The sequence below is a fragment of the Sorex fumeus genome, unplaced genomic scaffold (assembly GCF_029834395.1).
Source record: "Sorex fumeus unplaced genomic scaffold, SorFum_2.1 ptg000131l, whole genome shotgun sequence".
NCBI classification, from domain to species: Eukaryota; Metazoa; Chordata; class Mammalia; order Eulipotyphla; family Soricidae; genus Sorex; species Sorex fumeus.
In genome coordinates this window covers 22,819,683-22,844,536 of record NW_026606188.1, presented here as the reverse complement: position 1 = coordinate 22,844,536, position 24,854 = coordinate 22,819,683, and the positions used below count along the sequence as shown (strand labels likewise).

Below are 24,854 nucleotides of genomic sequence, written 5' to 3'. Positions count from 1 at the left end.
TGTAGGTAGGGCTCTTGTTACAAAATTTGTGGTTCCATCCCCGGCACCACATATGGTCCCCTGAGCCCCTTCAGGAGTGGTCCCTGGGCTCAGAACCAGATGCAGCCTCTAAGAACTGCTAGGTTTATAGGCCCTCCCTAATTAATTTGGGTTAATTTTTGTATGTAATGGTTGCATATAAAGTATTAAATATGTCCTGAAAACTATACTCTCTACAATAATGCCACTTTTATTATCCTATGATTTAACAGTATCAAACCATCTTCTTTACCACTTTCATTCTTTTATTTTACTTATTTTGTATTAACATTTTTATTCGCTCTGTTATTTGATAGCTCAATATTATAAGCTTGATTAGATAGTAAGACTTTCTGGAATGATTCTAAGTCAGGTTCCAGGAACCCAATGGCAGTTAAACAATGCAGATGTCTTTTTGGCTTTTGAAATTTTCATGGTTGGCCTCCACTAAATAGGATTGTTGGATGTAGAAATTTAGTATCATTGTCAAAAGTCCCTTCTGACTAATTCTCAAACATAATATATAAAACTCTTCACAGAAGCAAGATCCCAAAATTTCTAAAAGTTAATTATCTAAAGTTCTTTGGTTTGGAAAAAAACTAATGTGGTCAGTTGAATGTGTTTGGGGTAATATTTGCTAAACTACTAATTTACATGTTTCCACTCATAAATTTTGTAATGGAGCATGTATTTAACCTCTTGAGCTGAAGATAGTGTTTTTTTTAATTCATCCTCCGTCCTCCCCCTTCTTTCATTTCAACATTGATGTGTTCCTAATAAAGAAGATTTTTGTTTGTTTGGTTTTGAGCCATATTTCATGGAGCTCGGGTATTACCTCCAGCTCTATAGTTGGGGATTACTCCTGGCAGTACATCTGGGGCTGTGTATGGGGGGAGGGGGTAGACCTGGTCTCCCACGTGCAAGGCATGCTCTCAGACTTTTAAATGATCTCTCCCTTTCTTCTTAAATTTTCTACAAGTTTAGGGATAAAAGACTTCTCCCAGTAAATCTCATGGGATCTATAATGTTATATCACGGAGGCTATGGAACACTTTATGGTTTGGTCATTGGTCAAGATCACTTTCATATCTTTAGTTATATTGAGCTGTTTGTTAATAAATCCTGTTAAGCCTCTGGGCCTTTATTTCAGTTTTTTTTTTTTTACCAGTAATACATACAGTCACCTAACTTGCCAGTCACAGAAATTTCCACCCTTTCAATTTTTTTTCTGACAGAGCACTACCTAATGTGTTTCTCATGGGCACCTTTCGGTGCTGTATCTTCTGTGATCCTGCTGTACCTTGCAGATGTTTCTATAGAAGGGAGAAAACAAGCTTTTCAGAATACCCAAAACTTGGTGCTCACATGCCATTGGCCAGAACTTAGTCATAATCTAAAAAAGACCTTTTCTTGTTCATAAGCATGATGATTTAATGGTCACATGCTTGTGTGACATGTGCCTCCCTTAAATCTTCTTATGTATCTGGCATATTACCTATCTGATGCGAAAGAAGGGGGAAAAATGATCTAAATGTAATTGTAGTGCATTTGTCTTTTATCTAGACTTGCAGTGTCCAGAAAAGTAGCTAAAATGTGGCTACTTTGATCTAAATACTGAATTTAAAATTGTTATTTAGGATAAATTAGGTGTCGATAGGTATGTAATTGCTGTCAGCACAGTTCACGGCTTTGGTGGGTAAATTTCCACTTAATGCTACCGTACTTCTGGTGGGAAGCAAAAAAGGCATGAGTGTGTTTATTTTCCCTCAGCTTTATATTAGCATTTCCCACTGAAAGTTTTATTTCCTATCTAATGGGAAATATAGTATGCTATTCTGAATAAATGTTATCAAATGAATAGTCATGAAGCAGTAGGGTATAATGTTCAAGGAAAAGGTACATTCTTTTTTCATTTTTAATGTGCTGTCACAAATTCCCATATATGCTGATGTTTGGGTTTTTCTTTTCCCCCTGTTCACATGAATCTTTTCAGTAGTGACATATCTTTGGAGAATTCGTACATTTGTAAGGATAATCTGGAAATTTAGCTCAAAAATATGCTGTCAAAAGATGCAGATGGATTGTTAGTAGCAAAATGAATTTACTTGTAGGTATTATCATTTTGTATTCAGAAAGCAGGTTTTCTTGTGTGCTTGAGTCTTAGTTGGATGGCATCAAGTTGACAGATTTGAGAGTTGGACATCTCTGGTCTACATTCCCAGAGACTTCTGATCTTTTTATTTCAGTTCCCCACCCCTTGCTTTTGTTTGCAATTATTATTAATCCCAATCGCCAACATCAGATCCACATTCTAGTCTGTAGAAGGGAGAAAACAAGCTTTTCAGAATACCCAAAACTTGATGCTCACATGCGATTGGCCAGAACTTAGTCATGTGGACACATCTCTGCAAATGAGACCAGGAAGTGTAGTAGCTATATTGTTAAAGGGAAAAGAATGAGTATTGGAATGTTACCATTCTTCCATGTGGATATTTCCATTTTATTCATCACTTTCTCTATGTTAGGCATTTTTCTAGGTGCATCAGAGGTTGGAAATCTCAAGCTAGGTCATCTAGAATGTAAGTGGAAGAGATAGAATTGGAAATTAGGGTCTCCTGACTCTCTAGAGATCATGTCTGGGAGATTAACTAGGTTAATTGGAAAAATGAATCAAGATTCTCCTTTTTTTTTTTTTTTTGGAGAGTCACATCTGGTGATGCTCATGGGTGCATTCTGGCTCTGTATTCAGGAACTGCTCCTGGTGGGGCTTGTTTTGTTTTTGTTTTTAGGGCCACACCCTGGCTTTGCACTCAGGAATTACTTTTGGTGATGCTCAGGGAACCATATGGGATGCCAGGAATCAAACCTGGGTGGGCAGTGTGCAAGACAAATGCTGTACTATCTGCTGTACTATCCCTCCAGCTCAGAAGGAACCCAGAGAAAGTAGAAAGATCTCATTTATAATGACCAAGAAAAAATTAAACAATTCTCCGAGGAATGATCAAAAATTTACTTCAGGGTATTTTAAATTTATATCTAAATGAATATGTTGAGTAGGCTGCTGTGTATGTGAGCCTTGAGGTCAGAGCAAATGTTTGGGCTGAGATGTTTTAATTTGATAGCTACTGGTTTATAAATGGCATATAAAACAATGGGTTGAATGGGTTTGTTAAAGGAGTGAGCCTGTGGTAAGAGAATAAGTTCAAAAACTGCCTTTGGGCATTCTATCTTTAAAAAGTTCTGGGAGATAGAGGAATTAGAAGAGATTGCTTGCAGAGATGAATTTTGATTCTTTTTAAAAATTTTATTTTTTAATTGAATCAACATGAGATACAGGTGCAAAGCTTTCATATTCGGGTTTCAGTCATACAGTGTTTCAACCCATCCCTTCCTCCACCAGTGTACATTTCCCACCACCAATATCACCCATATCCCTCTTGTCTCCATTCCACCCAGAATGCCTCTATTGCAAGCACTTTCCTTCTCTCTCTCTCTCTCTCTCTCTCTCTCTCTCTCTCTCTCTCTTTCTCTTTTTCTCTCTATCTCTCTGTCTCTCTCTATCTCTCTGTCTCTCCCCTCCCCTTTTTGGGCATTATGGTTTGTAATAAAGATACTGAGAGGCCATCATATTTGGTTCTTCACCCACTTTCAACACACATCTCCCGTTCAGAGCAATCCCTTCCAACCATCATTGTCAATGATCTCTTCTCTATCCCAAATCTGTAACCTGAAAGTGCGTTTTTCATATGCTCATTCCTGTTTTTTTTTGTTTGTTTTAAATATTATGGGCTGGAGCGATAGCACAGCGGTAGGGCATTTGCCTTACAAGCGGCCAACATGGCCGACCCGAGTTCGATTCCTCCGCCCCTCTCGGAGAGCCCGGCAAGCTACCGATAGTATTCGATATGCCAAACACAGTAACAACAAAGTCTCCAATGGAGACGTTACTGGGCCCGCTCGAGCAAATCGACGATCAACGGGAGGGCCTTTCCTTCCTTTCCTTTAAATATTATAACTCCCCCCACATTACCTAAGTAATAATACACCTTTCTTGAGATGTCTTTTTGGGGCAGAGTTTTAATTATTTTTGCTTTAATTTTTTCCTTGATTACTTTTTTCTATTTAGTTCCGCTTTTCTAGAATTATGCATCTCTGCAAATAATATATAATCCCAGCTTTACTTTATCCCATAAAACTTAAAGATCTCATTTTGCCTGCCTTTGCATTTTTCTATGTAAATATATCTTCATATATCTAAAGTGTTCAGATAGAATTGCTATCCTCAAAGAATGAAAGCTGGGATAGAATAACATATGTTAGCATTTAATAAATGCCACATATGCACATGCACAGCTTTTATGATGCCCAAGAGTGAAAACCTTAATTTTTTTTCTTTAAAATTAGGAGCAGAATTCATCCGGGGAACATAAAGTAACAAAATAGGAGACTAACACCCAAGAATGGCCGAGATTTGTACCAGGAATTTTACTCCATGGCTTGGAGGCCAACCACACATGTTAGGAGAAAAGGGAGCTCAGAAAGAGAAGGGAACACCAAATAAAGGTGTTGGGAGGATCCTCCCAGGATGGGAGAAGCATGCTGAAAGTAGACTATAGACCAAACATGATTGTCACCCATTGCCTCTTTTGCAAACCACAACACCCAATAAGAGAGAACAAAAGGGAATGCCCTGCCAAAGAGGCAGGGTGGGATGGGGGGAATGGGGGGTGGGAGGGATACTGGGATCTGTGGTGGTGAGAAATGGGCACTGGTGGAGGGATGGGCATTTGATCATTGTATAATTGAAACCCAAGCACAAAAATTTGGAAGTCTACAACTGTACCTCATATGTCTCACTAATAAAAAAAAAACTTTAACAGAAAAATAAAATAAGATAAAATTAGGAGCAGTACAAGGCTGTCCACTGTCACCATTATTTAAGTTTCTAGTAGAGGTCTTCACCAGAGCAATTATACAACAAGAAATAGAAGGACTCAGAATAGAAATGAACTATCATTATTTGCAGATGATAGAACAACATATTTTGAAAACCCTAAAGACGCCATTAAAAAGCTATTAGAAACAATTAATGAGTACAACAAAGAAGAAGTTAGAAAATCAATATAAAATAACCTGCTGTATTCCTGTATGCAAAAAACAAATGAGAAGAAGAAATTAAGAATTCCATTTATATTTGCACCCAAAAGAATCAAATACCTGGAATACATTTATCAAAGGAAGTGAAAGATTTGTAAAACAAGTAGAATGAGACATTAAGAAAGTCCCTGTGCATGGATGGGGAGAATTAACCTCGCCAGAAAATTCATTCCATCCTAAGCCATGTACAGAGATTTTCTATTACCTATGATTCTCAGTCAGGAAATAAAATTGATGATCACAGTCATACTGATGATTATGGTACTAAATCTATGAGGGTCTGCTTCCTATTTCATATGCATAAAACTCTCCTGTAATCTGTGGAAAATTATCTCGGTCATTTAGATATTTGAGTTTAATATTTAGAAATTTGAATTTTATAACTTTTTATTCAAAACAGTTTTTTGGGGGTGGGTCCCAAATGACTCTCAAGGGGCACAGTGGCTACTTCTGGAGATACTCAGCCCCACTGTGTAGGCAGAGACCCACTATGTAGGTCAGTATTTGGACCACAATAAGGTGCTGGGCTTCATCATAGTCATGTGGTGCTCAGGCCAACCAGTGAAGCCACATGTGTTAGGACTAAGGGGAGTGCATGAGTGCTGGGAATCGAACTTGGGGACTCTTGCATTCCATGCCTAAACTATGGCACTTTGAACTAGCTCCTGACCCCTCAAGCTTCATTCTTTTTTAAAGCCATAATTGAAGATTTTATTTTCTGCCAAATTTTTGTGTTTTATGTAGAAAAGAAAAGTACATGGGTGAACCAACAGCTTGGTGATAATCATGAAACTTCTGTAGCATTACATTGTCAATATCAGATGTATCTCAAAGCTCTGTTGTTTGCAAATCTAAATGATTTTATAGTGACCCTTCTTAACACACCCAGTAAAAAACAAAATTCACAAGGAAAAAAGAGCAAAAGGCATGAAATGAACATTGTCGCAGGAGATGGGATGGGATTTAAATGTACTTATGTACTTTTCACAAAACTTTTATTTAAAAAAATTTTAAACCTTTCAAGATCAAACAAATTCATTTGTGTACTCTTCACTTACATTATTGCTACTCTCCATTTATGTGTGTCATTTTTCTAGTGCATGTGGGTGAGTCATCTGACTGCAGTGACCAGTGTACAGAAATAGCTGTCTCTATTGATATGGTTGCAGTCTTTTTTCTCTTGGCATCATTTGATTGTAGACATTTCAGTTGTTGGATATTATATAGTTTATATTCAAATTTCCATAGTTTTTATATTTTAAAATAGCTAATGATTTGGAAGATGTAGTGGAAGTGTGGTGCTGGGGATCAAATCCAGGACCTTATACATATCTATCCTACCTCTGAGCCATATTCCCTGCACGAGCAGATGATTCTAGTGGGGGTGGGATGGTGAGGTTGGGAACACCCCAACAGTGCTTAGGAACACTCTTACCTCTGCTCAAGCATCATTCTTGGTAGTGCTTGAGGAAACATGTATGGTTTCTGGGTGTGTTCAGGCAAGCCTCTCAACCCATGTACTATTTCTCTCATCCAGCAGCAAATGATTTTAAAAGACATATTTATTGTTGGGACTGGGGTGATAGTACAGTGGGTAGAGTGCTTGCCATGCATATTGTCAACCAGGGTTCAATCCCTGGCATCCCTATGATCTTCTGAGCATTGCCAACTGTAGCCCAAAACCAATAAAATAAAAGGCATTTGTTGTTTTGAAAATTACTTAGAGTAATAGAAGTTTTCAAGATTGTATTATATGGAAACTGTGGCAAAATCTAAATGAATGCTCTGGGGTATAAATTCTAAGTCTCATGAGAATTCAGTGTGAAATTTTAATATAGGTTTAGGCTTCAGAACTACCCGTAAGTAATGTAAGGTTCAAAACACTGCATTGTTGCTTTTAAGAAATTTTTATAGTTTTTTGAAAACGAAAGCACAGGTTTCCAAACTTATGAGATGTGAATTTAGGTAAAGTCTTCTTGTATCAAATTCTCTTCTAACTGTAACCCTCTATGACCTTTAGTTGTTTAACAAATATTAAGTAGCTATTTTGTATGTGCTATTATGCCAGTTACTGGGACTGCGATGATAAACAGTGGTAAGGTGCGTGCCCCATCAGAAGGTGATTCCTGAGCACAGAGTCAGGAATAAGCTCTGCCAGGTGTGGCCCAGAAAGAGACGACCAAAAATGTGAAGATGATCTTTAACTTCTAAAAATTTCAGGGGAATAATAACTTACACACAAAGAAATTAGTGAAAATCAATTTCCTGAAGAAATGTAAAGTGTTAACAAAATGTATTGAAAGTTCATAGGTAGAAGAAACTGGGTTATTGAGATGTAAATGTTTGCTAACAGAAATCCATGCTCTTTGCTTTCCTGTTTCTGTTTATGTAATATTTTAAACCGAAATTAACTACTAACAAAATTACATAACTGATCAAAACTAGTAAAAGTCATCCTCCCATTGTTCATCGATTTGCTCGAGCAGGCACCAGTAATGTCTCCATCGTGAGACTTGTTGTTACTGTTTTTGGCATATCGAATATGCCACAGGGAGCTTGCCAGGCTCTGCTGTGTGGGCGGGATACTCTCGGTAGCTTGCTGGGTTCTCCAAGAGGGATGGAGGAATCGACCCGGGTGAGCGGTATGCAAGGCCCTACCCGCTGTGCTATCACTTCAGCCCAGAGTCATAATGATATGTGAAAATTTTAATAAACCTATATATTTAATTAAAAATATAGTTGATGATTAAATTATTAATCCTGATCTGGGAGATGGCTCAGAGGGCTGGAGTGTGTACTTTGAATGTTGGAGTCCTGGTTTTGATTTCTGGCACCACCTTCTTCCCCCCACCCCAACATTATACCAGGGGCAGCCCCAAGCACTGCCCCCAAATAACCAAACAATTTAAACCTTTTACTAGATAAGGTCTGGAAACTTAGTGCTTCATGGGCTGTTGGAAAGCTTGATCTAGATTCAGCTTAGTTTTTGGTTTTGTTTTGTTTGGGGGCCACACCCAGCAGTGCTCAGGGGTTACTCCTGGCTCGCCACTCAGAGATAACTCCTGGCAGACTAAAGGGGCCTAATGGGATTGGGTGCAAGGCAAGTGCCTTACCTGCTGTACTATTTCTCCAGCCTTGCAACTCCATTTTTGAAAATACCTATTAAAGTGAGCAGACAAAAGAAGTTAAAGAATTGGCACTAGAAATTAGAACTTTATATAACCAATAAAGGTCTAGAAAAATGTGATTTTTACTTTGTTCTTCATTGATCATTCATGTACATGGTACTAACTTCAAATAATGTGAAGGAAATAACAGAAAAAAGTACTTTTTAAAAGATTGCCATTAATTCCCAGAGCTTTCTAGTTGGCATTATTGCTACTGGGTCTTGTGTTTCTTTGTAGGGTATTTGGTGCAAATACATTGCATTTTCACAAACACGTATAGAGGCACATGTAGTTGATGCCTCCTGTTCATTTGGATGATTAGTATAAAAATAACATGCAGCAAATAAACCCAGGAAAGGACCAGTGCTGGCTTGGAGGTGAGAAGCCAGAACTCTGTGTACACCAGAACTCTGAATGTCACATGCTCGGGCCACTGTGGAAAGCGATCATGCTGGGTCCTTAAAAAATTCAGTTTAGAAATGCTGTATGAACACAGTTCTTGTTCTGTGTTGGTGTCCCATAGAATTGAAAGCACCTTATATTTGCACGCCATATCCTAACAGAGTTATTCACAATACCAGGAAGTGCCAGCAGCACAGATGCACATCAGTTGATGAATGAATTAACATGGTGTAGCATATTCAATGCGGTATTTATTTTATTTTGTTTGGGGGCTGTACTCTGGGGACCTTATGTGGAGCTGGGTATCAAATTGGGAATGGCAGCATCCAAGACAGGCACATATCCCATGTACCATCTCTCTGGTCCCATAACTCAATATTATAAAACCTTGAGAAGGAAGAAATTTTAGTACATGTCACAACATGGATGAACCTCGAGGACATTATGTCAAGTAAGCCAGTGACATAAAGACAAATGATACATGATTTCCCTTGCATGGCCTATCTAAATAGTCAAATACCTACATGTAGAAAGTAGGATGATGGTTTCAAGGACTTTGGAAAGGGGAAAATAAGTACTGTTCTTTAATGGGTTTCAGTTTTGCAAGATGAAAACATGTTCTGGAGATCTTTTTCACAGTACTGTGAATTTACTTAACATTTACTGATAGCACAGCGGGTAGGGCGTTTGCCTTGCATGCGGCCAACATGGCTGACCTAAGTTCAATTCCTCCACCCCTCTCGGAGAGCACAGCGAACTACCTAGAGTATCTCGCCCGCTCAGAAAAGCCTGGCAAGCTACTCGTGACATATTCGATATGCCAAACACAGTAATAAGTGTCACAATGGAGACGTTACTGGGCCCGCTCAAGCAAATGGATGAACAACAGGAGGACAGTGATAGTGACAGCACATCTAAGAATGTATAAGCTAATAGACTTATTGTGGCAATCATTTCACAACATATACAAAGATTGAACCATAATCTTAGACACCTGAGTCTAAATGTTAATTTTACTTCAGTAGTTAAAAAAAATAAAAGGAGAACATCAACATTGCTTTGAATGAAAAAAACTGTCCCCCTCCAAATCAAAACACAAAGGAAAGAAAATCCATTTGTCTTATGTGCCTAAAATATCTCTGCAAGACACATAAGAAACTGAAACATTGTCAACTTCTGCCATCAGTTTTGCAGTGGGAATTTTAGTGGGAGGGAGACTTCAATATATGAACATTTATGCTTTTAAAAGTACATACATTAGTAAGAAAAAAATTTTGAAAAAGCAAAAAAAGAAAGATCTTTAAAAGAAAAGAAGAAAATTACATGTATTGCCTCTCTTAAACAAACATTTAAAGTGAAAAAAAAAATGGTTTTGTCTTTTGCAAACCACAACACCCAATAAGAGAGAGAACAAAAGGGAATGCCCTGCCACAGAGGCAAGGTGGGATGGAGGGGATGGGGGGATGGGGGGTGGGAGGGATACTGGGATCCGTAGTGGTGGGAAATGGGCACTGGTGGAGGGATAGGTATTTGATCATTGTATAATTGAAACCCAAGCACAAAAATGTGTAAGTCTGCAACTGTACCTGATGATGTCTCATATTAAAAATAAATAAATAAAATAAAAAAAATAAATAAATGGCTTTGCATGTGGGAGGTCTAGATTTGATACCCCATGCCACATGGCTCCCTGAGCACTGCCAGGGGAGCCCAGACATGGAGCTGAGCTAAGTAGCTCCAGCACCACTGAGTAGAGCCCACACACTTTTTCTTTTCCCAGAATTTAGGAGCCAGACAGCTCAGTGGACTGAGTGCTTACTTTGCATGCAGGAAGCCCAGCTTCAGTACCTGGTACCATGTTGCTTGCACGCATTTCTCTGAGCACAAAGCTGAGAGTAGCCATCAAACACTACCTAGTGTGTCTCCCCACAAAAACTTTTTAAAATTTGGCTAAAATGAAAAGAATCAACAATATGGTAATTTCCACATTTTAATTTCCTTTTGTTTTGGAGCCACACCCAGTGGGGATCAGGTCTTACCCCCTCCTCTGTTCTCAAGGATTTCAACCTCTCCTGTTCTCAAGAATCACTCCTGGTAGGCTGAGGGAACAGTGTGGGATGCTGGGGATTGTACCTGCGTCGCCAAGCACCTTGACACCTATACTATCTCTAGTCTTAAATCTCAGGTTAAAAAAATCCACAATTATTGAATGATACGCAAAATATTTATCTTGGAATTTTTATTGTGATTCTCAAATTTGTATCTCCAGATTTTATTATTCCTTGGGCACCCCACTAGCTATCTCTAGCTGGTGGTTTTATGGGCATCTATCCATCACGTGTCTAAAACATAAACTTTGTACCCAACCTGCTTTTTTCTGTGACTCTTCTCATTCTACATGACACTTGTTCAGATATTGAGGTCAAAACTCTTGGCGTTGTCTTTTGCTCCTTTTATTCTCTCACATTTCACACCTTTCAGCAAATTCTAAGGACATAACTTCAGAAAATTTGCATCTCACAACTTTTCACCACTTCTGTCTACCCTAGGCAAAATTAACTTACTTTCTGACTTCATACTTTCTCCCTACTTTTCCCATTATAATGATTTCCTGGTCATTTTTCTCATGTCTACTCTTGTCTGTTTAGAATCTCTTCTCCATAGAGACTTTCAAACTCTTTAAAACACTAACTGATTTTTTCACTTCACCTGAGTAGAGCTCTCCAGTGACCTCTCTTAATCCCTGGGAAATTTATAAGGCCTCCAGGGTAGCAGTTCCACTTTCTCCATTACTTTATAAATTTCAGCTTTCATTTCCTTGAGCATACTAAAAATACTCCAGCCTTAGGGCCTCTCTAGCTCCAGGTGTCCATATAACTCCTTCCTCTCACTTCCTCCACAAGCGAATGTCATCTCTTAAAATCTTACTTGGCCACTGTATCTAAGTACCACTAAGTAGTACCCGCATTTTCTCCCCTCATGCTTATTTCCTTTCTTACCTTACTCTCTTAATTCTTAGCAGTTATCTCTCTTTCAGGCATCATAATTTACATTGCCGTGTTTGTTTTTAGTTTGCATGCTCCTATGGGACTTGTCTGTCTGTTTGCTCTATGTCCAGCCAAGCTTGATACCTAGGAAGCAGCGTAGCATAGCAGTGCTTATAGTACAGTGTATAGAACAACAGTAAGAAAGCTAAAACCTGGACTGGAGAGATTATATAGGAGTATGGCCTTGCATGGACCTGCAACCTTGATTCCAATCCCTGGTACCAGGTAATGGCTCTTTGAACACTATCAGGGGTCACTCCTTAGCACAGAGCCAGGAAAGCACCAGAGCACTGTGGACCCTTCACACACCCCACTTCAAAAAAGGAAATAATAAAGACATTAAAAAAAAACTACTACACTCTGGTGGAAGATTGATTGCATACAGATGCTTCCTCCTCTACTATGAGCTTGAGAGTTATCTGAGCTTTTGTATATATTTTATCTGTTAAGTGATGACGACAACAGTATCTGCCTTTTAGGATTATTAGAGGTAAAATAAGTCCATCAAACCGAAGGGCAAGTTCTCACTACATACTACATGCCTTAGTTATCTATTGTTGCATAACATACCCCAAAAGATAGTGAATTTATCTGAACAAATAAAGTAAAGTAAAGGCCCTCCCGTTGATCATCGATTTGCTCGAGCAGACCCAGTAATGTCTCCATTGCAGACTTTGTTGTTACTGTGTCTGGCATATCAAATACGTCACGGGGAGCTTGCCAGGCCCTGCCGTGCGGGTGAGATACTCTCGGTAGCTTGCCGGGCTCTCCGAGAGGGGCGGAGGAATCAAACTCAGGTCAGCCATATTGGCTGCATGCAAGGCAAACGCCCTAACGCTGTGCTATTGCTCCAGCCCATCTGAACAAATAATTTTTTTAAATCTTTTTGGGTCACACCCAGTGCTGCTCAGGGGTTAGTCCTGACCCTGCACTCAGGAATTACTCCTGGTGGTGCTTTGGGGACCATATGGGATGCTGGGAATTGAACCCAGGTTGGCCACATGCAAGGCAAACGCCCTACCTGCTGTGCTATCGCTCTACCTGCTGTGCTATCACTCTAGCCCCATGAACAAATAATTTTATGTCACATTGTTTCCAATGATCAGAAATTTAGGAGTGTCTTTCTGGTTCATTGTCTATCCTGAGTCAGGATGTAGCCCTCAGCTGAGTGAATCTGTATTAAAGGTGACTCATTCATTCATCCATGGCTGGCAAACGGTTATGTTGGTGGCGGGAAACTAGTAAAGAACTGGTTTATTTTTATTTATTTGCTTCTTCTCCCCATAGGGCATCTCTGAACAAGTGATTCCAGAGACAGCAAGGTGGAAGCCAAATATTTATATTGATTTAAAAGATATTTTGCTATTATTACAGTATACACTAAGAGTCCCATTGGATGCTCAGAGGCATAAGATCCAACTCGTCTTGAGTTGATGTGTTTGCATCCTTCTATCCTTTCATTTTCAGCTTCTCTGTATCCATCTATTTAAAGTGCTGTTATGAACTACATACTTGTGGATTCATTTGCATCATTTTGTTAAAAGAATATACTTTTACATTTAATTAATTTTTCTTTTGAGTATTATTAAATTTAATATAACAATAGCTGGTATATTTTGTTTTAAATTTTTTAAAAATTGTTTTACTTGGTTTATACCTTTCTCTTCTGCCTTTGGATTAATTTTTTCCCCACTTTTAGGCCACACTCAGCAGCGCTCAGGCTTATTCCTGGCTGTGTGCTTAGGGATCATGCCTAGCAGGCTTGGAGACCATATGCAGTGCTGGGGATCAAACCCAGGTCAGCTGTGTGCGAGGCAAGTGCCTTATCGGGTGTGCTATTTGTGCCAGCCCTGGGTTGATTGTTTTTATTTTATTTTTTAACTTGTTAGTTATAAGATATTTTAGTGCTATTTTAGTGATTTTGTGAAGATGTCAGCATTCATTTTTGAGTTATGAAAGTTTATTATAAATGACTTTTTTTTCACTTCTGGAAAATGTAAGAAACTTGGAGCACTTAACTCCATCTATTACCTTCTGTTTTTGTGTGATTTAGATCCCCTAAGTTTTAAACTTTGCTAGGAATGATTTTTATTTTGTATAGCCATTGGGATTTAGTTGTATTTTCATTCTGTCTGTTACTCTACTATTGTTATACTTCATTGCTTCACTCTGTTATTTTTTCTTAATATTTCCATCAGTGCAGTTCTGCTGTTGGTAAATTTCCTTGACTTTCTTTTTTTAACATCACACCTGGCAATGTACAGGGGTTACTCCTGGCTCTGCACTCAGGAGTTATTCCTGGCGGTGCTCAGGGGACCATATGGGATGCTGAAAATCGAACCCGGGTCAGCCACGTGCAAGGCAAATGCCCTACTGCTGTGCTATCGCTTCAGCCCCAAACTACCTTGACTTTTTTTTTTGTGCAGAAATGTCCTATTTTCACTTCCATTTTTTAAAAAGCTTTTTCACTGGGTATGAATTTTAGATTGGGCATTTTTCCCCCAGCTCTTTAAAGATTTTATCACTATGCCTTTGATTTCACTCTTTGTTAAAACATAAAGGTCTTTTGAATATCCATGTTTTGTGGCCTTTAAGTTTTGTTTTTTTAAAAAACTACTCAGTTTTTAGTATGATGTACCTAAGTCTGGTTTCTCATGGTTTTTTTTTTAAATCATTCGTGGTATTTCTATTACTTCTTGAATCTATGGCGATCAGTTTTGCTAAATTCTCAGCCAATTTTTCTTTATATATTGCTTTTACTACAATCTCTTTATACTTTCTCTGGGACTAAAGGTATATCTGTTCGACCTTGTTGTCATGTCTTGCGTATTTGTGCATTCTTTGCCTTATTTTCTAACCTTTCCTCTGTTTTTTTTTCTTTCAGTTCACTAGTTCTCTGCTCCCCCATTCTGTAGACTCTTATTTGTAAACTCTGTCCAGTAGTTCTAAATTTTACTTTTTTTTTTTAGTTCCAGATTAGTTGTAAGAGTGAATCATTTTTGCCACATTTATCTCTCTTACACCGTTAGAGTATAGATCAAAGACTTTGTGATTTTTCTTTTCTAAATATTTCATAACTTCTTCCTCTTACACTTTAGCATGCATTTCCTAAAAACAAGGATTTCTCCTCTATAAGCAATTACCACACCCAAACATCACACAAATTTATTATATATTTTCTAATAGAACTTTATAAATAATACATTTATGAGTAGTAAAACATATAGGAGCTTATTAGGAATAGAATATTAAAAATGATAGTTCATAAATTTGTTTGTGCCTGATAAGTAGGCAGGCTTAGAAAGTGGGTAAGAAACTGGGGACGTTGGTGAAGGGAAGCTCACACTGGTAGAAAGATTAGAACATTGAATGCCTGAAGCAACTGTAATATGATCTTTGTAAATCGCAGTGCTTAATAAAAGTAAAAATTACATAATAATGGATTGTACTTAAAAATGATAGTTCATATGCAAAATTTCATAACGAGCCAAACAAAATTTCTTTTTTTTCTTTTTTTTTTTTTTTTGCTTTTTGGGTCACACCCAGCTGATGCTCAGGGGTTACTCCTGGCTCTGCACTCAGGAATCACTCCTGGCAGTGCTTGGGGAACATATGGGATGCTGGGAATCGAACCCAGGTCGGCCGCGTGCAAGGCAAACACTCTACCCGCTCTGCTATTGCTACAGTTCCACCAAATAAAATTTCTTATAGCTGATCTACTTCTTATCAAGGATCACACATTACATTTAGGCATCTTATTAGTCTCATTTATTTTTATTTATTTATTTATTTTGCTCTTTTGGGCCACACCTGGCAGTGCCCAGGGGTTACTCCTGGATCTACACTCAGGGATCACTCCCTAATCTAAACTTGGGGGACAACTAGATGCTGGAGAATCAAACTAGAGTCATCCACATGCAAGTCCAGTGCCCTACCTGCTGTTCACTGGTATCTTTTATATAGAATATTTTTCCAGCCCTTTTTGGGGGGAAGAATAATAAGTCTTCTTCAGCCTTTTATATATTTAGATTCTAGGTAATTCATTTCCAGGAATGTTCATTAATTTGGATTTTTTCAATTGTTTCTTCATGATCAATTTTAATTAAACATCTTGACAAGAACATACTAGGAAATCTTGTCATTTTGTCTCATTATTTTGGGGCTTATGTTTTGTAATTTGATTAAAGTGAAAAAGTATTGGTACAAAGGTAAGGAAAGTGCATGTGGTGGACACCTGTTCAATTCCTGGCACCAAATTGCTTCCTGGGCACCACCAGGAATGATTCCTGAGCACAGACCCAGGAGTAAGCCCTGAGGACCACCAAGTGTGGCTCACAAACAAACAAAAAGTAAAAATTGTTAGTGTTGGGAATGAGGTGCAACAGTAAAGCATGTGCCATGCATGTATAAAATCTGGATTTGAACTTTGGAACCACAAAAAATATTATGTAAAAGGTTAAAATGATCACTAAAATATTAGTTTCTAAATTAGTAATAGTTTGTACATGGTGAATGATGAATCTTTATCTCTCTTTCCAAAATATAAAATTTGGCAGAAACTCAAGTCATTGTCTAGTATTAGAGTATTTCAAGAGGGAGGAATTCATATTGTTGACATTTTATGCCTGTATCACTGACAACTCAACATGCTTAAAGCAGCCCTGCAGTAATGAGGGGTCTTTTTGCTTGAATTTTGGTTATTCAGTAAAAGGCTGTTTAGTGAAAGCATGATTAATAGACTTCAGTGGATGTGTTACTAATGGTTGAAACTAGCTCAATTTTGTTTACTTGTTTTTTGTAATTTTGAAAGACCTAGTGATTCTTGTGCAGATCTGCTATGTTAGCTTAGACCTTCAAATTAAAGGTCACACATTAAAAAAAAAAACTAACAAAAACCAAAATAGTTATTATGTAGGTAAAGAGCCTTCTTTCAATTAGTACTTTAATTCCCAGTTCTCATAGGAATTAATTGTTATGAAGTCTCTTTATGTTATAATGTGTGCAGGCAGATAGATGCTCTTTATTTCAAGAGATCCAAAATAAGTGGAACCAGCATAATGGTAGATGATTAGAAACAATAATAAATACATGAATTAGGAAAATGATAGTGGGTCGACTTTTTTTTTAACCCATTTGTCAGGTTTTCATATAACTGTATCATTCAGCAGAGCACATTTCACTTACTTTGATTTTTCTTTTTAAGAATTTGAGAAGGTATGTTTTTAGCTTGTAAACATCTGAAGAATGTTGACTTTTTGTTTGCTTTGACCTTTCATTTAATGCTAGGTATAAAGCAAATTTGAACTCATAACTTCCTAAGTCCATAGAAGTGAGCAGTATGTAGTAAGAATTAAACCTGATTAAGATCATTCTGTTTATGTAATTTAAAAAAACTGGATTGTGCATTTAGGGTTTTAAATTTTATGTTTGTTATTAGACATAAATATCTTTGCACACTTTTCTTTTTGTTTTGTTTTGAAGTCATACCTGGTTGTGCTCAGGAATCATTCCTGGTGGGGCTCTGGGTCCTCAGGGGATGCTGAGGATTGAACCCCAGTTGTTCCCATGCAAGGCAAGTGCCCTACCTGATGTACTATCACTCCAACCCCAAATGTCTCACCTTTGTTACTTTGTGACTAGGGAGACAGTTTAAGTGGTAGAGCCAAACATGTGTGGGCCTCTGAGTTTGATCTGCACTGAACAAACTGGAGCACTGCTCGCTGTACTGCTGGCTTCCCCTGCCATTCTCTGGATGGGGCCTTTATCACTTGATCACTTGACATCCCATTACTCATCAATTTGCTTGGGCGGGCGCCAGTAACGTCTCCACTCGTCCCTGTTGCATGCTGGTGTAGCCCAATGGCGTCTGCTCGCTCCAGGAACATGAAGAGCCTCAAATCGATTATTCAGGGTCTTGAGAGGAAGAAGTCTGACCATCTTGTGGGTGGGCGGCCACAAGATCTTTTGACATCCTGCGGAATCCAGTTGGTAACGGCTCTAGTCCAGTGGTCATCTCCAAATCGCATTACACGTCCAGCCCTTCTGATTTTCAATGCCTTGGCAAATGACACAGCATCCCTGATTCTCGATCGTCGATGGAGGTCAGAACTCCAGATTCCTTCTCTCACTTGAGTGAAGCGTGATACATCAAGCAAGCTTTTTCACTTCCTCTTTGGGAGACTCTAGTAGCATTCTCATCCTGTTTTCATAGGGCCCAGGTCTCTGAGGCTTATGTTAATGCAGGAAGAAAGGTGGAATCAAAGAGATGTGCCCGGAGCCAGAGGTTCTTTGTCCTCTTCGCTATTTCTTTGACGCTCTTGAAGGTGTTCCATGCCGCTCTCTTCCTCCTGTGCAACTCAGGTGCCAGGTCATTCATCATGTTGAGTTCTCGACCTAGGTACACATAACTGCTGCATTCGGAGATGTTTGTTCCGTTGAGAGTGAATGGAATGTCAGGAACAAGTCCATTTCTCATGAAAGTTGTCTTTGCAAGATTCAGCTACAGTCCGACCTTTCCACACTCATGGTCAAAATCGGCCAGCATTTGTGCTGCTTGGCTAATGTTTGGTTTTATTAGAACGATGTCATCAGCAAAGCGGAGGTGATGTAGTTAACGACCGTCTATCTTCACTCGCATTTCTTCCCATTCCAGTCGTTGCATGACGTTCTCGAGAGTGGCACTGAAGAGTTTCGGTGAAATGGTATCACCCTGCCGAACCCCTCTCTTGACATCGGGTGATCATTTCCTTGTAGAATGCTGAGATCCTATAAGTGAATCCGTAATACAGCTCACGGAGGATCCTGATGTATTCAGTTTGAATGCCCTATTTGGCTAGGGCTTTGATTACCACTTCAGTCTCAATAGAATCAAAGGCCTTCTTTAAATCAGTGAACAGAGCAACATCTTAAACTTCTGAGAAACCTCTATGAGCTTGGTCATCGTGTGCATATGGTCGATCATACTGAATCCTTTTGGTAACCCGGTTGCTCACATGGTTGTCCTTCATCTAATATTCTGCTAATCCTATTCAGGATGACTCTACTGAACAGCATGTAGAGGACAGACAATAGGCAGATCAGGGGATAGTTGCCAATGTCGTGGATAATAATAAGTGTGTTACTTTCTAGGAGCTTAGAGAGTAGCAGAGGAGACAGAGGATAGAATATCTACCCTAAAGCCTCTTGGAAATAAAGCAACAGCAGAGTCTCCTCAAAACTGCTAGCACCAGTGGGCTGCTGAGAGTTAGGGAGGGTTTTTTCCTTTGGCAAACAATTTTGATGTGCTCTTGACTTTCCTAGGTTTTCTTTCTTTCTTTTTTTTTTTTTTTTGGTATTTGTGTCATACCCAGCGATTCTCAGGGGTTACTCCTGGCAGTCCTTGGTGGACCATCTGGGATGCCAGGGATCAAACCTCGGTTTGCTATGTGCAAGGCAAATGCCCTACCCACTGTACTATAGCTCTGACCCTGGTTTTCTTTGATATGCTACATGAACTTGCTAATAGTTTTAAAGTGTTGATAATTAAAATCTTTCTGTGACTTTTAATTTATTTACCTTTACCTGATATTTACTACACACACACACACACACACACACAAACACACACACATATACGTTATATAGCACAGCTGTAGGGCGTTTGCCTTGCACGCAGCCAGCCTGGCCAAGCTGGATTCGATTCCTCTGTCCCTCTTGGAGAGCTTGGCAAGCTACTGAGTATCTCATCCACACGGCAAAGCCTGGCGAGCTACCCATGACATATTCAGTATGCCAAACACAGTAACAACAAGTCTCAAAACGGAGGCATTACTGGGCCTGCTCAAGCAAATTGATGAACAGTGGGAAGATACTGACAGTAATGTTTTGTATATATTCATCACTTAATCACTCAACTTCCCATTAGTCATCGATTTGCTCGAGCGGGCGCCAGTAACGTCTCCATTTGTCCCTGTCACGTGCTAGTGTAGCCCAATGGCATCTGTTCGCTCTGGGAACATGAAGAGCCTCAAACTGATCGTTCATGATCTTGATGAAGAAGTCTGACCATCTGGTAGGTGGGCGGCCACGTGGTCTTTTGACATCCCGTGGAATCCAGTGGGTAACAGCTCTAGTCCAGCGGTCGTCTTTAAATCTCATTACGTGACCAGCACATCTGATTTTTGACACCTTGGCAAACGAGACAGCGTCCCTGATTCTTAATCGTCGACGGATGCCGGAACTCCAGATTCTTTCTTTCATTTGAGTGAAACGTAATATTCCAAGCATAGCTCTTTCTATTCTTCTTTGGGAGACCTGAATAGCGTTCTCATCTTGTTTGCATAGGGCCCAGGTCTCTGAGGCATATGTTAATGCAGGAAGAACAGTGGAATCAAAGAGATGTGCTCGGAGTCAGAGGTTCTTCGTCCTCTTAGCTATTTCTTCGACGTTCTTGAAGGCGTTCCAAGCCGCTCTCTTCCTCCTGCGCAGCTCGGGTGCCAGGTCATTTGTCATGTTGACTTCTCGACCTAGGTACACATAGCTGTTGCATTCGGAGATGGTCGTTCCGTTGAGAGCGAATGGGGCATCAGGAACGAGGCTGTTTCTCATAAACATTGTCTTCGTAAGATTCAGCTGTAGTCCTATCTTTCCACACTCATGGTCAAAGTCGGCCAGCATTTGTGCCGCTTGGCTGATGTTTGGTGTTATTAAAACAATATCATCAGCAAAGCAGAGGTGGTGTAGTTGCCGACCATCTATCTTCACTCCCATTCCTTCCCATTCCAGTCATCGCATGATGTTCTCGAGGGTGACACTGAAGATGGTATCATTAATGTGATATATAAGATATATATGATATATATTCATATATGTGTGTCTATATATGTATATACACATATACATATACATATATGTGTGTATATATGTATATACACATATATGTGTATGTATATATGTTATATGTTTCTGGTGAAGACTTTGGTTATAGAGACCTGATACTTATTTTAACTTGATATTTTAGCACAGCGGATAGGGCGTTTGCCTTGGAAACGGCCAACATGGCCGACCCGAGTTCGATTTCTCCACCCCTCTTAGAGAGCCTGGCAAGCTACCGAGAATATCTTGCCCTCATGGCAAAGCCTGGCAAGCTACCCGTGATGTATTCAATATTCCAAACACAGTAACAATTGTCACAATAGAGACATTACTGGGCCTGCTCGAGCAAATCGATGAACAGTGGGAGGACAGGGATAGTGACAGTGACTCTGACAAAGGTATTGTTGTTTTTTTCTATCTGTTGTAAATGTTTTTTTGTGATTTTTTTAAATTTATCAGCTTGAATGTTGAACAATAGATAAATCTTCAGGTAGATAGTATGTATAGTTTTTACTTTTGTGCACCATACTTGGGTCGGTCAGGGAGACCATTTGGTGCTGGGGAGTGGACCATGGACTTCTGCATGCAGAGAAATTTAGCAGCCACTCAAGAGTTTTGAACTATATCCTGGCTTTAATTACTTGCTGCTACTTAAGTTTAAAATTTGCTGAAAACTCATCTTTGTCGAGTGAAAATCCTGGCCCATAGAAATAGAGATGTTCTCCTTCTCCCAGAAAATGTGTTTTTTAGTTTGCGGTTTGTATGTGTGCCAGCTAATGCTTGGAATAGTTCTCTGTTTATGAAGTCCTACTTGAATCTCTTAAACATGAAGTCAGCTCTGAGTAAAATAGAGAAGTATTCTCAATCTTCAAGTAAGGCTCTGTAGCAGAGGTTCTCACCCTGATTTGGCTTACAACCTTCCTTTCCTAAAACTAATCGCTCACTGTTCCCTGGTAATCTACACTCTTTAAGAAAACAAAAGTATTCCCCAGTTGCACAGAGGTGTTACAGAGACACCTCCCACCCTCACCTCCACCCCAGTAACTATCATTCCAGCATCCCCACCCTCCTGTCCTAGGGCTGAGGGGACATTATCACCCACTTTGGAAACACAGGCCTACAGTCTCAGAATTTTGGATTTGTTTTTGAGGTTATACCCAGCAGTATGCAGGTCTTACACCTGGCAGCCTTGAGGGACTATATGGAATCAGATTTAAGAAAACAGTGCTTACTTTTAATTCTTTCAGTACTGTAACTATATTTTTTAATCTTTAACTTTATTAACTTATGTTATTGATTATCCTTGAGTATGCAATAGAATTAATTACAGATAATTTTGTGTAGCAATTTTCTCTATATACAATATATTTATATGTTTACAATTATGTATATACCTCATATATTCCACTTTTCCAGAATCTTAAGGCCAGAATTTGTTTTCCCTTTTTTCTAATTTTTAATTTTATTTTCATAAAGTTGTTCACATTAATGATTACCATCAATATTTCAACACTATCCCACCACCTTTACATCTTCCCACCACCAGTCAAGCCTGCCCCACAGGCAGATGCAAGATAATTTATTTCATATTGCTTGTTATGAGTATTATAAGATGCCTGTAGGGGTCCATCTCAGTGAGTCAACAAAAAAGAAAAAAAATAGTTTGAGATATTGCGTAGCCACTTGTGTGGTTGCACACACCTGGGGTTCTAAAAACTAAAATAATTCGGGTCTGGAATCATCTCTGCAGCAAGCTGCTTGGTTCCGAAATTCATTTGTGAGTCTCAGAATCATGGCTATTAATGAGCTCAAATGGCACCTGGATGCTGTGAAAACCGGATGGCTACCTGCAAAAAAATGAACTTTGACCTCTGTCTAATGCCAGGGACAAAAGTCAGATCAAAGTGGATTAAAGACCTCAATATCAGACATGAGTCCATAAGGTACATAAAGGAAAATATAGGCAGAATTCTCCACGACATTGAAGCTAAAAACATCTTTTTTTTTGGTCTTTTTTTTTTAATTAGTGAAACACCATGAGGTACAGTTATAAACTTACAAATTTTTGTGCTTGGGTTTCAGTTATACAATGATAAAGTACCCATCCTTCCAGCAGTGCCCATCTTCCACCACCACGGGTCCCACTATCCCTCCCACCCCCTGTCCCCCCATCCCACCCTGCCTCTGTGGCAGGGCATTCCCTTTTGTTCTCTCTCTCTCCTTTTGGGTCCTGTGGTTTGCAAGAGAGTCATTGAGTGACAATCATGTTTGGTCTATAGTCTACTTTCAGCATACTTCTCCCATCCTGGGAGAATCCTCCCAACACCCTTTATTTGGTGCTCCCTTTAAGGATGAAACAGCACTGACCATGCAAGTGGAAGCAAACATAAACAAATGGCACTACATCAAACTAAAAAGCTTCTGCACTTCAAAAGGAAACAGTGACCAAAATACAGAAAGAGCCCACAGAATTTACCCAATACCCATCTGATAAGGGATTAGTATCCAGGATATACAAGACACTCATAGAATTGTACAAGAAAAAAACCTCCAACCCCATCAAAAAATGGGAAGAAGAAATAAATAGAAGTTTCCTCAAAAAAAAAAATACAAATGGCCAAAAGGCACATGAAAAAATGCTCCACATCGCTAGCCATCAGGGAGATGCAAATCAAAACAACAGTGAGATATCATCTCATACCACAGAGACTGGCACACATTCAAAAGAACAATACAGCACAACAATACAACAACCAGTGCTGACGGACGTGGATGTGGGGAAAAAAGGCATACTCTTTCACTGTTGGTGGGAATGCCGGCTGGAAAACAATATGGACAGTCCTTCAAAAACTAGAAATTGAGCTTCCATATGACCCTGCAATACCACTTCTGGGAACATATCCCGAGGATGCAAAAAAGCACAGTAGAAATGACATCTGTAGCTATATGTTCATTGCAGCACTGTTCACAATAACCAAAATCTGGAAACAACCCAAGTACCCTAGAACAGATGACTAGTTAAAAAAACTTTGGTACATCTGTACAGTGGAATACTATTCAGCTGTCAGGAGAGATGAAGTCATGAACTTTGCTTATAAATGGATAGACATGAAGAGTATGGGGAAGACAGGCAATAGTGCTTGGAGATTACACCTGGCTCTGCACTGAGTAATTACTCTTGGTGGTACTTGAGGGACCAAAATGGAATGGTAGGATTGAACCTGAGTCAGTTGCACGCATGTCAAGCACTTTACCTGCCATACTATCTCTCTGACCCCTATTTTTAAAATTAATTTTTTTTTTGTTTTTGGGCCATACCCAGCGATGCTCAAGGATTTGTCCTGGCTCTGCACTTAGGAATCACTCCCACTGGTGCTCAGGGGAACATACAGGATGCAGGGAAACATACAGGATGCAAGGGATTCAACCCAGGTCAGCTACATGCAAGGCAAGCACCCTGCCCACTGTATTTTCTCTCCAACCCCTATTGCTCCTATTTTAAAAAGTGTATCAGTAGCTGGGAGATGAGTCGAAGGGCCAGAGAGGAATTTTGCATACAGAGGCCCAGGTTCTAGCTTGCACTATATAGTCCCCTCACCACTGCCAGGATTGAACTCCAACCAAACCAAACCAAGCAAAACAGAACAAAAGGTGTGTCAGTGGTTTTCAGCCTTTTTACAACTAAGGACCAGTCCTGTTCGCTCACTGTCCAGGAAACTGTTAACTGCTATGGTACATCAGCTGTATCTACTTTTTAATGAGTCTGCAAACTAGCATTTGAAAAGCACTAGGATAGAGAACTCAAAATGAAAATAGTAGGAAGTTTGGAAAAACAGAATGTTAACTCTGGAGAAGTACTAAGTATATTATTACAAGTAGAGATAAGAAAACAGAGATTGTTTGTTCTTTGATAGTGATGCTGGAGAGGTTAGTTCTTAGAGTCTACAGAAAGTTTAAAATAACTACTGCTTTATGGTATAATTTAAAGGCAGAGATGCAGTACCCCCATTTAAAAAAAATTGCTGGAGCGATAGCACAGCGGGTAGGGCGTTCGCCTTACAAGCGGTCAACATGGCCGACCCGAGTTCGATTCCTCCGCCCCTCTCGGAGAGCCCGGCAAGCTACCGAGAGTATTCGATATGCCAGACACAGTAACAACAAAGTCTCCAATGGAGACGTTACTGGGCCCGCTCGAGCAAATCGATGATCA

At 39.4% G+C, this 24,854-nt stretch overlaps 1 protein-coding gene and 1 non-coding gene across 5 annotated transcripts in view; both read left to right on the top strand.

Annotated features, from left to right (window-relative positions):
• The window catches only part of MAGI3 (membrane associated guanylate kinase, WW and PDZ domain containing 3), a 312,781-nt gene that overhangs the window by 97,600 nt on the left and 190,327 nt on the right, over nucleotides 1-24,854 (top strand). The gene's annotated exons all lie outside the window — the stretch shown is intronic.
• LOC130015821 (small nucleolar RNA U13) lies at nucleotides 1,420-1,523 on the top strand. Its single transcript, XR_008791149.1, has one exon. It is a non-coding gene; the product is annotated as a small nucleolar RNA U13 (small nucleolar RNA).